Below are 15,097 nucleotides of genomic sequence, written 5' to 3'. Positions count from 1 at the left end.
GAAAGAAAGAAAGAAAGACGGAAGGAAAGAAAGAAAGAAAGAAAGAAAGAAAAAAAGAAAGAATGAAAGAAAGAATCTACCTGAGACTCTCTGGTCCTCCTGCTGGACTTCTGTTTTCAAGACCTTGTCTTCTCTCTTGATCCGTGGCTTCTTTGCATCTTTTAAACAGATGAGGATGACTTCTCTCCTTGGCACATTTTAGATGTGTAGTCACATCTTCATCCACTGGAATGATCTGTTGATTTGGAGACTTCTTCTTAGAGGAGCTGGATGTTATCCTCTTCTTCCTCTTCTTACTCCTCTTGGGTGTCTCTTTTTCTTCATCTGGGGAGGTCAGGATGGTCCTGATGAGAATTTCCTCTTCCTCCTCCATCTTCTTCTGCTCATCAGCCGATGAGTCAGAAACGTGTCTCCTTTTCTTCTGTCTTTTGCTCCTCACAGCAATCTTCTCAGAATCCATTGCAGCGCTTTCCCTAGGGTAAGCAGATATGTCCACCGTCTCCAGTCAACTCCAACTGCCACTTCCAACTGCCACCTACCTATTCAGACACGGACACCACAGTTGCTCTGGCTACATGGTTTGTGATGTGGCCAGTAACTGACCAATAGCGTACAGCCAATTGTGCCATTTTTTTTTTTTTTAACACATCTATTGAAATTAAATTTCTTATATGAAAATTAATGGATATAAGTTTCCATTTTACTTGGATCTTTAAGAAACATTGAAAACTTTCATGAAATGAAATGTGCCACAAAGTTGTAACAATATTAAGAATTATAAAAACAGCAGAAGAAAAGTCCCATATTTATAAAAAAAAAATTCTGCCTTTATGATAAGTCTCTGCTGTTCTTCTGCTATTCCTCCTGGAAATGTATGTACAAATTGACAACTGAGTGTTAGCATTCCTCTTGTCAAAGGGTTGTGTCCCTACATAGTCTGCTCGTAGGGACAATGGGAATAGTAACAGCAGCTGTCAGTTATGCTGGGGCTACACAGACACTTTTTCTAGCACTACAGATTGATGTTATCACATTTTAAATCTTATTACTTAAAGAGGTATTCCATCTGGGACATTGATGGCATATCACTAGGACCCGCTCCTTTCTCCAAAACGGGATCCCCCGAAGTGAACTGCGAGCAGCCGCACATGCACGGCCACCCGCATGGAAGTTCTGAAAATACCTGATCGCTGGCTTAGCTACCTCTGGCAGTCCCATATAGCTGAGCGCGCTCGCTGAACTACTTTTGGAACTCCCACAGTGATGAATTGATGGCGCACATCGCGTTTGCTGTATGGTCTCCTATACTCCTATACTTCGGGGGCCCCGTTCTCTAGATAGCAGTGGGTCCTAGAGGTGGGACCCGCACTGATCAGACACTGGTGGCACATCGTAGCAATATATTATCAGTGTCTTAGATGGGCCAACCCCTTTAATTTAAGTTATCAAATGACAGCTGCAGGCCCCAAGATTAAAGAGAACCTGTCCCCTCTCCTGACAAGTCTGTTTTAGTAACTACTTGCATTCCCCATTTAATATTAATTCTGTAGCATCTAGTCTTATGAATCTATTTTATATCATGGCCAACACTATCCAATCAGTGCTGCCACAGTCAGAATATGCAGGGACACCCCCCCCCCCCCCCTTCAACTGGCAACACCCATCTGGACCTTTATGCAAACTGCTAGTAATTTATTTATAACTAATAGTAGGAATAATAAAGGAATGGCACAACATAGTGTTATAAGAATAGATGCGTGATGAGTTCAGCAGTCTGACGGCCGTTAGGAAGAAAGTGTTCAGCCTCCTCGATGTCCTTGCACGGATGGCCTGATACCTGCGGCCGGACTTTAGACGTCTGAAGAGATGGTGGCCCGGATGGGAGTGGTCATTGAATATTTTCAGAGCCCTGGAGCGCAGTCTGTTGGAGAAGATAGAGTCAAGGGGTGGTAGTGGCAGTCGAGGAGTTCTCTCCGCCGAGCTGATGACCCTTTGTAGTTTGCGCTTGTCACTGGCTGATGAGCCGGCATACCACACAAGAAGGGACGAGCACAATACCGACTCGATGGTACAGGAGTAGAAGGACTTCAGTAGGTCCTGAGCCATACCGAACTTCCTCAGTTGTCGAAGGAAATAGAGCCGCTGGTGAGCCTTCTTTATGATGGACGAGATGTTGGGACACCAGGATAGGTCTTCAGAGATTGTCGTGCCTAGGAGGCGGGCACTGGGTACCCTTGCGACTTCAGATCCATCTATATGGGTCGGGGGGGACTACCCTTCCCTTCCTGAAGTCGACGACCAGCTCGACCGTATTTGTGGCGTTTAGGACCAGGTTGTGCGCACCGCACCAGTTGCTGATCCTGTCAATTTCCTTACGGTAGGCCTGCTACACTGCAAACTGCTACCAATTTATTTATCACTTCTAGTAGGAATAATAGCGAAATTGAAAAACATAATAAGAATAGATTCATTAGAATTGTTATTACATGGGGATGCATGTAGTTACTAAAACAGACATGTCAGGAGAGGTTAGAGGTCTTGTTTAAATGCATCTCAAAGTAAGGGTCCATTCACACGTCTGCAATTTCGTTCCGCAAATTCATTTTTATGGGGCAGAACGATGTGCTGCCCGGATACGGCATTGCGTACCCGCACTTCCGGGTCCGCAATTTTGTTCCCCAAAAAAATAGAACATGTCCTATTCTTGTCCACAATTGTGAACAAGAATAGGCATATTCTATTAGTGCCAGCAATGTGCGGTCCGCAAAATGCGGAACGCACATTGCAGTGTCTGTGTTTTGCGGATCCGTGGACCGTAAAACACATTAAGGACGTCTAAATAGAGCCTAAGGCTTCAGACTTTAGCAAAAGCTTCATAATTAAGATTAATTAGTCGCATGGCAAAAAGTCTCCATGCTGTCCTGCCTTAGTCATACATGTCCTAGAGCAAAAGCAACAAAAACTTTAAAACATTGGGGACATCTTTACTAATCCTGTGCGCCATATTTATCACAGTGGCTCATGCTAGATGTTAAACCTGGTGCACGGCTAGACTCTTTTCTCCAACTTTATGCCACTTATTGGTTCACTTACATATTGGCTTATCTTGTCATGATCCTTGCCAAAATGTTGGAAATTAGGATTACGCCCCTTTTCTTAGAGGTGGTAAAACGTTGCTCCCAAATTTCACCCAAAAATGTTGGAACACTTAACAAGTTGTAGATAGATGCTGGTTCTAATAAAAGATGAGTGAAGTTTTGATTAATTCGATTAGACCGATTTGTCGAACTTCGACGAGAAACTCGATTTGTTACAAAGGAATTTGTCACGAATCGCTATAAATCAGGTCTACACAGTCCTCTCAGTGTGAAGGCTTGAAAGTTAACCCTTCAGTATTTTCTTCGGTAGCGGGCATTTAAAAATGGCTCCTGCTGACACATGCAGCGGGCACCATGGCATAAACCTGGAACTTATGTCCGCGACCAGTGTTAATGGCGTTAAGGGACTTTTAACCCTTCAGATGCTGTTACCCCATACCAGTCCCAGTTTAGTCAGCATATTATATGACAGCTAGTTTTCAGGCTCCGGTCCCTTATGGCAATAATCCAGTGGCCATGTTAGAGCCATCCTGAAAGTTTGGCCCATCTGTTTTTACACTAATATATTTTGAAAGTAAAATACTATTAGGTTCATAGTTTGGAGGGATCCTAGAACTTATGGAGGAATCCACATGGGTTAAAATTTCGTTACACTGCACAGTAACATAGAATTTGTTTAAACTTTGGTTTGGCTGTCAGAGTGATGCAGAATAATGTTTTTCCGCTAACAGAACATGTTAGCTAGGAATGATGAATTTGGGTCCAGTTGGTGGAGCAATTTTTCTGGTAATACCATCCTAGTTCCAACCATAAACGATTGCAATAACCAAGCATTGTCAGCTCACCAGCAGGCCCGTACAGTGAGTCTTTTACAGGGTCAGCTCACCAGCAGGACCTCGCATATAATGTTTGACAGGGTCAGCTCACCAGCAGGTCCTCGCATATAATTTTTTAGAGGGTCAGCTCACCAGCATGCCTTCATTTACAATTTTTTACAGGGTTAGCTCACCTGAAGGCCCTCGCATATAATGTTTTAGAGGGTCAGCTCTCCTGCAGGCCCTCACCTACAAACTTTTAGAGGGTCAGCTCACCAGCAGGCCCTCAAATACAATTTTTTACAGGGTCAGCTCACCTGCAGGACCTTACCTACAATCTTTTACAGGGTCAGCTCACCTGCAGGTTCTTACCTACAATCTTTTACAGGGTCCCCTTACCAGCAGGCCCTCACATATAATTTTTTACAGGGTCAGCTCACCACCAGGCCCGCACCTAAAATCTTTTACAGAGTCAGCTCACCAGCAGGCCCTCGGATATAATTTTTTTACAGGGTCAGCTCACCAGCAGGCCCTCAGATATCATGTTCTACAGGGTCAGCTCACCTGCAGGCCCTTGCATATAATTTTTTACAGGGTCAGCTCACCAGTAGGCCCTGGCATATCATGTTTTACAGGGTCAGCTCACCAGCGGGCCCTCACTTACAATGTTTAACAGGGTCAGCTCACCAGCAGCCCCTCGCATATAATTTATTACAGGGTCAGCTTACTAGCATGCCTTCACCTACAATCTTTTACAGAGTCAGCTCACCTGAAGGTCCTCGCATATCATTTTTTAGAGGGTCAGCTTACCAGCAGGCCCTCGCATATCATATTTTACTGGGTCAGCTCACCAGCAGTCCCTCACCTACAATGTTTAACAGGGTCATCTCACCAGCAGGCCCTTGCATATAATTTTTTACAGGTTCAGCTCACCAGCAGCCCTTCATCTACAAAGTTTTACAGGGTCAGCTCACCAGCAGGCCTTCACATACAATCTTTTACAGAGTCAGCTCACCTGAAGGCCCTCGCATGAATCGTCGCCAGCAGGGCAATGTGCGATTGGCCCCAGGTTATCTAGAGTCACCAAAGCGGCAGTAGGCCCTTGCCCCTAAATGTTTTAGATGGTCAGATCAGCAGGCCCTTGCTCCTAATGTTTTCGAGGGTCACCAGCAGGCCATCAGTCATAATTTTTCAAGGCTGTGTATGAGGCCCTCCTTTTTGGCAGCCCATTCACTTAGTGCATAGGCTTTATGAGTGTAGGAGTCCCACTACATAAACAATTGTACCACAATGTGAATGTGGCCCTCCTTTATGTGATATGCATGTAGTATCAGAGTGCCTCTTCCTTGTAATTTTTGGCAGCACTTGCACTTTATATACAAGTAAATATACAGGAAAGAATGTTTCTTAGCAATTTTTCCTCTAAAATCGATTTTATCTTCAGTTCTGTGTGTATTATTGTCAGTCTGTAAAAGTGGCGTACTACTCAGACAACATCGTTCCCAGCAGTGACCTGGGAGTCCAAGATGCATCCAGACATCCTACCCCTGTTCCCGAACCTCTTTGGTGGTGTTTCCAACAATTTCTGGCCTTTTCCTATTAACCAGGCACCCTCCCCTCTTCAGAGCATGGGGTGTTTGGTTTAAAGCTCGGGTTGTCCCATTGACTTCCATTATACTACTCTACTGAGCACCCGAGCATCCCGATGTGTTCGGCCAGAGCACCCAAGCACTTTGGTGCTCAATCAACAATACTTCTTCTCATGCTTTAGGGCCCCTAAAATGCCAGGGCAGTATAAATACCCCACATGTGACCCCATTTTGGAAAGAAGACACCCCAAGGTATTCCGTGAGGGGCATGGTGAGTTCATAGAAGTTTTATTCTTTTTTGGCACAATTTAGCGGAAATTTTTATTTTATTTTTTTCTCTTACAAAATCATTTTCCGCTAACTTGTGCTAAAAAAAAAAATATATATTCTAGGAACTAGCCATGCCCCTCACGGAATAACTTGGGTTGTCTTCTTTACAAAATAGGGTCACTTATGTGGTATTTATACTGCCCTTGCATTTTAGGGGCCCTAAAGCGTGAGAAGAAGTCTGGAATATAAAATGGGTATGGTGAGTTCATGTGAGATTTTATTTTTTGTCACAAGTTCGTGGAATATGAGACTTTGTAAGAAAAAACAAAAAAACAAATAAAAATTCCGCTAACTTGTGCCCAAAAAAAGAATCTATGAACTTGCCATGCCCATCAAAAGTGATCTTTATAGCGCCGCAGCAATTTTACGGTGTTTTTGCAGTGATCAGAAAAAAACATTTCAGTCACTGCGGTGGGGCGGACTGAACGCAAGTATGCGCACAAGATCAGGCCTGATCGGGCGAACACTGCGTTTTTTGTAGAGCCTATAGAACATGTCCTATTCTTGTCCACAATTGCGGACAAGAAAAGGCATTTTCTATATAGTTCTGGCAATGTGCGGATCCGCAAAATGCAGAAAGCACATTGCCGGTGTACGTGTTTTGCGGATCAGCGGATCCGCAAAACACATACGGATGTCTGAATGGAGCCTTACAGGGGGTGATCAATGACAGGGGGGTGATCAGGGGTTAACCGCCTCCGGACCGCCTAACGCAGATGTTCGTTCCGGAGGCGGCAGCGCGAGATTTCCTGTGAACGCGCGCACACAGGCGCGCGCGCTCACAGGAACGGAAGGTAAGCGAGTGGATCTCCAGCCTGCCAGCGGCGATCGCTCGCTGGCAGGCTGGAGATGTGATTTTTTTAACCCCTAACAGGTATATTAGACGCTGTTTTGATAACAGCGTCTAATATACCTGCTACCTGGTCCTCTGGTGGTCCCTTTTGTTTGGATCGACCACCAGAGGACACAGGTAGCTGTGCAAAGTACCAGAAAACACTACACTACACTACACCCCCCCCTGTCACTTATTAACCCCTTATGAACCACTGATCACCCCATATAGACTCCCTGATCACCCCCCCTGTCATTGATCACCCCCCTGTCATTGATCACCCCCCTGTAAGGCTCCATTCAGAGGTCCGTATGATTTTTACGGATCCACTGATACATGGATCGGATCCGCAAAACACATGCGGACGTCTGAATGGAGCCTTACAGGGGGGTGATCAATGACAGAGGGGTGATCACCCATATAGACTTCCTGATCACCTCCGTCATTGATCACCCCCCTGTAAGGCTCCATTCAGACGTCCGTATGATTTTTACGGATCCACTGATACATGGATCGGATCCGCAAAACACATGCGGATGTCTGAATGGAGCCTTACAGGGGGTGATCAATGACAAGGGGGTGATCACGCATATAGACTTCCTGATCACTTCCCTGTCATTGATCACCCCCCTGTCATTGATCACCCCCCTGTAAGGCTCCATTCAGACGTCCGTATGATTTTTACGGATCCACTGATACATGGATCGGATCCGCAAAACACATGCGGACGTCTGAATGGAGCCTTACAGGGGGGTGATCAATGACAAGGGGGTGATTGCATATAGACTTCCTGATCACTTCCCTGTCATTGATCACCCCCCTGTAAGGCTCCATTCAGAGGTCCGTATGATTTTTACGAATCCACTGATACATGGATCGGATCCGCAAAACACATGCGGACGTCTGAATGGAGCCTTACAGGGGGGTGATCAATGACAGAGGGGTGATCACCCATATAGACTTCCTGATCACCTCCGTCATTGATCACCCCCCTGTAAGGCTCCATTCAGACGTCCGTATGATTTTTACGGATCCACTGATACATGGATTGGATCCGCAAAACACATGCAGATGTCTGAATGGAGTCTTACAGGGGGGTGATCAATGACAAGGGGGTGATCACGCATATAGACTTTCTGATCACTTCCCTGTCATTGATCACCCCCCTGTCATTGATCACCCCCCTGTAAGGCTCCATTCAGAGGTCCGTATGATTTTTATTTCTGGGTGAGAGAAATATCTTGGTCAAATGCCAACTTTGTATAAAAAAATTTGAAAAGTTGTCTTTTGCCAAGATATTTCTCTCACCCAGCATGGGTATATGTAAAATGACACCCCAAAACACATTCCCAAACTTCTCCTTAGTACGGCGATACCAGATATGTGACACTTTTTTGCAGCCTAGGTGGGCAAATGGGCACATATTCTAAAAAGCACTTTTCGGATTTCGCAGGCCATTTTTTACACATTTTGATTGCAAACTACTTCTCACACATATGGGCCCCTAAATTGCCAGGTCAGTATAACTACGCCACAAGTGACCCCATTTTGGAAAGAAGACACCCCAAGGTATTCCGTGAGGGGCATGGCGAGTTCCTAGAATTTTTTATTTTTTGTCGCAAGTTAGTGGAATATGAGACTTTGTAAGGAAAAAAAAAAATCATCATTTTCCGCTAACTTGTGACAAAAAAGTTCTATGAAGTCACTATGCCCATCAGCGAATACCTTAGGGTGTCTACTTTCCGAAATGGGGTCATTTGTGGGTTTTTTCTACTGTCTGGGCATTGTAGAACCTCAGGAAACATGACAGGTGCTCAGAAAGTCAGAGCTGCTTCAAAAAGCGGAAATTCACATTTTTGTACCTTAGTTTGTAAACGCTATAACTTTTACCCAAACCATTTTTTTTTTTTGCCCAAACATTTTTTTTTTTATCAAAGACATGTAGAACAATAAATTTAGTGAAAAATTTATATATGGATGTCGTTTTTTTTGCAAAATTTTACAGCTGAAAGTGAAAAATTTCATTTTTTTGCAAAACAATCATTACATTTCGATTAATAACAAAAAAAGTAAAAATGTCAACAGCAATAAAATACCACCAAATGAAAGCTCTATTAGTGAGAAGAAAAGGAGGTAAAATTTATTTGGGTGGTAAGTTGCATGACCGAGCAATAAACGGTGAAAGTAGTGTAGTGCAGAAGTGTAAAAAGTGGCCTGGTCATTAAGGGGGTTTCAGCTAGCGGGGTTGAAAGGGTTAATAAGGGACAGGGGGGGTCTAGTGTAGTGTGGTGCTTGGTGCTACTTATTACAGAGCTGCCTGTGTCCTCTGGTGGTCGATCCAAGCAAAAGGGCCCACCAAAGGACCAGGTAGCATGTATATCCGAAGCTGTTAACAAAACAGCGTCTGATATACCTTTCAAGGGTTAAAAAAAAAATCGCATCTACAGCCTGCCAGCAAATGATCGCCGCTGGCAGGCTGTAGATGAACTCGTTTACCTTCGGATCCTGTGAAGGTGCGCTCCTGTGAGCGCGCGTTCACAGGAAATCTGGCGTCTCGCGAGATGACATGCTGGCGCGTCAAAGAGGAATAACCCGGCCGCCCGCAGGACGCAATCCTGCGTTAGGGGGTCGGGTAGCGGTTAAAATGGAGCTGTGTACGGCCTAAATCACACTTTATCGTCCTAGCCCTGTATCTAAACAGCCTGACAAAGACAGAATGGCTTGTTTCCGTTCCCAAGGAACTGAGCACCCAGGGTACATGACCGCTAGCACCCCTCCCCCACCTCTAGCAACACCCTAGCTGTAAATGTGGAAGCCCCTTCCTTCTGCTTGTCTCAGATCTACAGAACAGATTCATGGAAAATTATAACAATGTGTTCAGGATGTATAGCTTCTGTATTACTGTATGTGTGCATCTACCTGAGACTCTCTGGTCCTCCTGCTGGACTTCTGTCTTCAGGAACTTGTCTTCTCTCTTGATCCGTGGCTTCTTTGCATCTTTTAAAGAGATGAGGATGACTTTTCTCTCCTTGGCACATTTTAGATGTGTAGTCACATCTTCATCCACTGGAATGATCTGTTGATTCAGAGATTTCTTCTTAGAGGAGCTGGATGTTATCCTCTTCTTCCTCTTCTTATTCCTCTTGGGTGTCTATTTTTCTTCATCTGGGGAGGTCAGGATGGTCCTGATGAGAATCTCCTCTTCTTCCTCCATCTTCTTTTACTCATCCACCGTCGCCAGTTAACTCCAACTGCCACTTCCAACTGCCACCTACCATTCAGACATGGGCACCACAGTTGCCCTGGCTACATGGATTGCGATGTGGCCAGTAACTGACCAATAGCGTTCAGCCATTTGTGCCATTTTATTTTATTTTTTACACATCTATTGAAAATAAATTTCTTATATGGAAAGTAATGGATATAAGTTTCCATTTTACTTGGATCTTTAAGAAACATTGGAAACTTTCATTAAATGAAATGTGCCACAAAGTTGTAACAATATTAAGAATGATAAAAACAGCAGAAGAAAAGTCCCATATTTATAAAAAAAATTCTGCCTTTATGATAAGTCTCTGCATTGGGCTGTTCTTCTGTTATTCCTCCTGGAAATGTATGTACAAATTGACAACTGAGTTATAGCATTCCTCTTGTCAAAGGGTTGTGTCCCTACATAGTCTGCTCGTAGGGACAATGGGAATAGTAACAGCAGCTGTCAGTTATGCTGGGGCTACACAGACACTTTTTCTAGCACTACTGATTGATGTTATCACATTTTAAATCGTATTACTTAAAGAGGTATTCCATCTGGGACATTGATGGCATATCACTAGGACCCGCTCCTTTCTCCAAAACGGGATCCCCCGAAGTGAACAGAGAGCAGCCGCACATGCACGGCCACCCGCATGGAAGTTCTGAAAATACCTGATCGCTGGCTTAGCTACCTCTGGCAGACTCATATAGCTGAGCGCACTTGCTGAACTACTTTTGGAACTCCCATAGTGATGAATTGATGGCGCACAACGCATTTGCGGTATGGTCTCCTATACTCCTATACTTCGGGGGCCCCGTTCTCTAGATAGCAGTGGGTCCTAGAGGTGGGACCCGCACTGATCAGACACTGGTGGCACATCGTAGCAATATATTATCAGTGTCTTAGATGGGCCAACCCCTTTAATTTAAGTTATCAAATGACAGCTGCAGGCCCCAAGATTAAAGAGAACCTGTCTCCTCTCCTGACAAGTCTGTTTTAGTAACTACTTGCATTCCCCATTTCATATCAATTCTGTAGCATCTAGTCTTATGAATCTATTTTATATCATGGCCAACAGTATCCAATCAGTGCTGCCACAGTCAGACTATGCAGGGACACACCCCCAACTGGCAACACCCATCTGGACCTTTACTGCAAACTGCTAGCAATTTATTTATAAACTAATAGTAGGAATAATAAAGGAATGGCACAACATAGTGTCATAATAATAGATGCTCCAGACTTTTATATGGGGATGAATGCAGTTACTAAAACAGAGGTTAGAGATCCTCTTTAAATCCAAACCAAAGTGTCGCTTCAGACTGCAGCAAAAGCTTCATAGTTAAAATCAATTAGTTACATGGTGGTAGATATAGTGGCAGAAAATTCTGTGACTGAAAATCTGTGACCAGAATATGCAGGGGCACACCCCAAACTGGTAACCTCTGTCTGGTCCTTCACTGCAAACTGCTACCAATTTATTTATCACTTCTAGTAGGAATAATAGCGAAATTGCAAAACATAATAAGAATAGATTCATTAGAATTGTTATTACATGGGGATGCATGTAGTTACTAAAACAGACATGTCAGGAGAGGAGAGGTTAGAGGTCTTCTTTACATTCTTCACAATTGTGAACAAGAATAGGCATATTCTATTAGTGCCAGCAATGTGCGGTCTGCAAAATGCGGAACGGACATTGCAGTGTCCGTGTTTTGCGGATCCGTGGATCCGCAAAACACGTTAGGGTGTCTAAATAGAGCCTAAGGCTTCAGACTTCAGCAAAATCTTCATAATTAAAATTAATTAGTCGCATGGCAAAAAGTCTCGATGTTGTCCTGCCTTACGCTGGGTTCAGACCTGAGCGTACTTGAACGTACGCTCTGTATGTGCGATTGTACGGGCGTTTGCAATCGCGCATACAGAGACAAGCGAACGCCCATTGTCGCACGTTCCCGGTGAAGTCTATGTACGGGAACGCGCGACAAGACGCCCCAAAGAAGCTCATGTACTTCTTGGGGCGTCGGGCGTTTTACAGCGCGATCGTACGCGATCGTTCGGCGAAACATGTAGGGAAACAGGCTTCAGATTTTAGGTAGGAAATTTAGACAGGGTATCTATAACATAGAAAATCAAGTATCCAGAGTGCAGTTAACCCTTCGGGGTAGGACATGGACTAACATGTGAATCACATATCAGCACAAGATATTATATCCCTGAACTCACCTTCCTGAGAGTTTTAACCTTTGATCCCTAGTGGCTATATGTGTTTTAAAGTGATTATAATAAAGAGTTATTTTTAAACAATATTATCAGAGAGGTTGCAGAAACACGCTAAGGTCCAAGTGACCACATAATAATTTTTTCTCTTCTCCTGTAATTTATAGCGTGGCAACCTCCTGTAGGATCTTACTGTTTGTAAAATAATATAGAGAACTTGCAAACTGAAATCAAGGGGAGGAAGCATAAAAAATATCTAAGAGATAGAAGAGATTTGAGACTGGCTATATCTATAATAATACAAACATCAATAAATCATTTTACCCTAGGAGGACAGATCAGAGAGATTATACTGATATATCAGAATCAGATATCTCAGAGCCAGAGGGAAATACGAGATACCCCAAAACGGGTGTTAAACAGAGGAATAGATATTATAGAGGAGGCTATCAATCTAAAAAACATCCACACAATCCAGGGGAACCTACGGGACCTAATTCGAACCAGAAATGGCAAAATTCAGTGCAGATAAATCAGGTGTCCAATATACAGGACGCAAATGCACAATCGTCAGCCCCATCCTTTCCCTCTACACCCTCATCTTCCTCATCACATGGGATACTTGGAGTCCCGTCACATATGACAGTACCAGGGACCTCTGCCATGCCACCGCCTTTTTTAGTGCCAGGGATACAATTAAGAGACAGAGACAAGTGGGGCTACAACCAGCAGAAAATATAGATAACATTCATATGTTGCAAATTATTAATGTATCTGGAATTAGTTTAGGACCCCAATATGAATCTCTGCTCAGCAAGGGCCTCTCTTTTACCCCGACCTGAGGATTTAACTGCTTTACCTGGGTTAAAGATGTTAATCTATTTTCCAGAAAGCTGGCATTGCATAAATAATTCAAAGAAAAAGAGAGATAAGACCCTGGCAAGAAAGAATGGGAGGCTTTGTCTGTCTTGGAAGAATTGTCTAGGGAAGGCAGAGGTGAAGTTCTTATTCCTTCAGCCCCCCTAACGGATTTGGGCCCCAAATCCCGATACACCCCTCCCTTTTCAGGATATGCGGTGATGTGGGTAATAACTTGACACCAGAAGAGAAGACAGTATTGGATGACCTAACCAAAAAGGATAGAATAGTTATAAAACCCTCTGATAAAAGGGGTAACATTGTCCTATTGAAACAAGAAGATTATGTAGACATGGTCATGAGGTTGTTGAAAGATCCAAAAACCTATAAGAAACTAGAGTCCAATCCCACAATAAAATACAAACTAGAACTAGAGACCCTTTTAAAGAGAGCGAAGGAGGATAACCTGATTTCTAAAGACGAATACAAGACTCTATTTAATGCACATCCCATGATCGCTACCTTCTATGTGCTACCGAAGGTGCACAAAAAACGGGATCCTATACCGGGCAGACCCATCATGTCTGGGAATGATAGTATGTGCGAAGGTATTAGCACATATGTGGACCTATTTATTAGGTCTTTTGTCGAAATCCTCCCATCCTATATAAAAGACACATTGGACTTGGTAAGAAAATTAAAGAACATCCAAGTAGGCCCCAACACCCTGATAGCTAGCCTTGATGTCGAGGCTCTTTACACAAGTATAGACCATGAAAAGGGGATTCGGGCAGTAAAGCACTACAGGGAGTGCAGAATTATTAGGCAAGTTGTATTTTTGAGGATTAATTTTATTATTGAACAACAACCATGTTCTCAATGAACCCAAAAAACTCATTAATATCAAAGCTGAATATTTTTGGAAGTAGTTTTTAGTTTGTTTTTAGTTTTAGCTATTTTAGGGGGATATCTGTGTGTGCAGGTGACTATTACTGTACATAATTATTAGGCAACTTAACAAAAAACAAATATATACCCATTTCAATTATTTATTTTTACCAGTGAAACCAATATAACATCTCAACATTCACAAATATACATTTCTGACATTCAAAAATAAATCAAAAACAAATCAGTGACCAATATAGCCACCTTTCTTTGCAAGGACACTCAAAAGCCTGCCATCCATGGATTCTGTCAGTGTTTTGATCTGTTCACCATCAACATTGCGTGCAGCAGCAACCACAGCCTCCCAGACACTGTTCAGAGAGGTGTACTGTTTTCCCTCCTTGAAAATCTCACATTTGATGATGGACCACAGGTTCTCAATGGGGTTCAGATCAGGTGAACAAGGAGGCCATGTCATTAGATTTTCTTCTTTTATACCCTTTCTTGCCAGCCACGTTGTGGAGTACTTGGACACGTGTGATGGAGCATTGTCCTGCATGAAAATCATGTTTTTCTTACCTTGCAGACTTCTTCCTGTACCCTGCTTGAAGAAGGTGTCTTCCAGAAACTGGCAGTAGGACTGGGAGTTGAGCTTGACTCCATTCTCAACCCAAAAAGGCCCCACAAGCTCATCTTTGATGATACCAGCCCAAACCAGTACTCCACCTCCACCTTGCTGGCGTCTGAGTCGGACTGGAGCTCTCTGCCCTTTACCAATCCAGCCATCTGGCCCATCAAGACTCACTCTCATTTCATCAGTCCATAAAACCTTAGAAAAATCAGTCTTGAGATATTTCTTGGCCCAGTCTTGACGTTTCAGCTTGTGTGTCTTGTTCAGTGGTGGTCGTCTTTCAGCCTTTCTTACCTTGGCCATGTCTCTGAGTATTGCACACCTTGTGCTTTTGGGCACTCCAGTGATGTTGCAGCTCTGAAATATGGCCAAACTGGTGGCAAGTGGCATCTTGGCAGCTGCACGCTTGACTTTTCTCAGTTCATGGGCAGTTATTTTGCGCCTTGGTTTTTCCACACGCTTCTTGCGACCCTGTTGACTATTTTGAATGAAACGCTTGATTGTTCGATGATCACGCTTCAGAAGCTTTGCAATTTTAAGAGTGCTGCATCCCTCTGCAAGATATCTCACTATTTTTGACTTT

Source organism: Bufo gargarizans, chromosome 2, assembly GCF_014858855.1.
Source record: "Bufo gargarizans isolate SCDJY-AF-19 chromosome 2, ASM1485885v1, whole genome shotgun sequence".
Taxonomy (NCBI): domain Eukaryota; kingdom Metazoa; phylum Chordata; class Amphibia; order Anura; family Bufonidae; genus Bufo; species Bufo gargarizans.
This window is presented reverse-complemented; position numbering follows the sequence as displayed.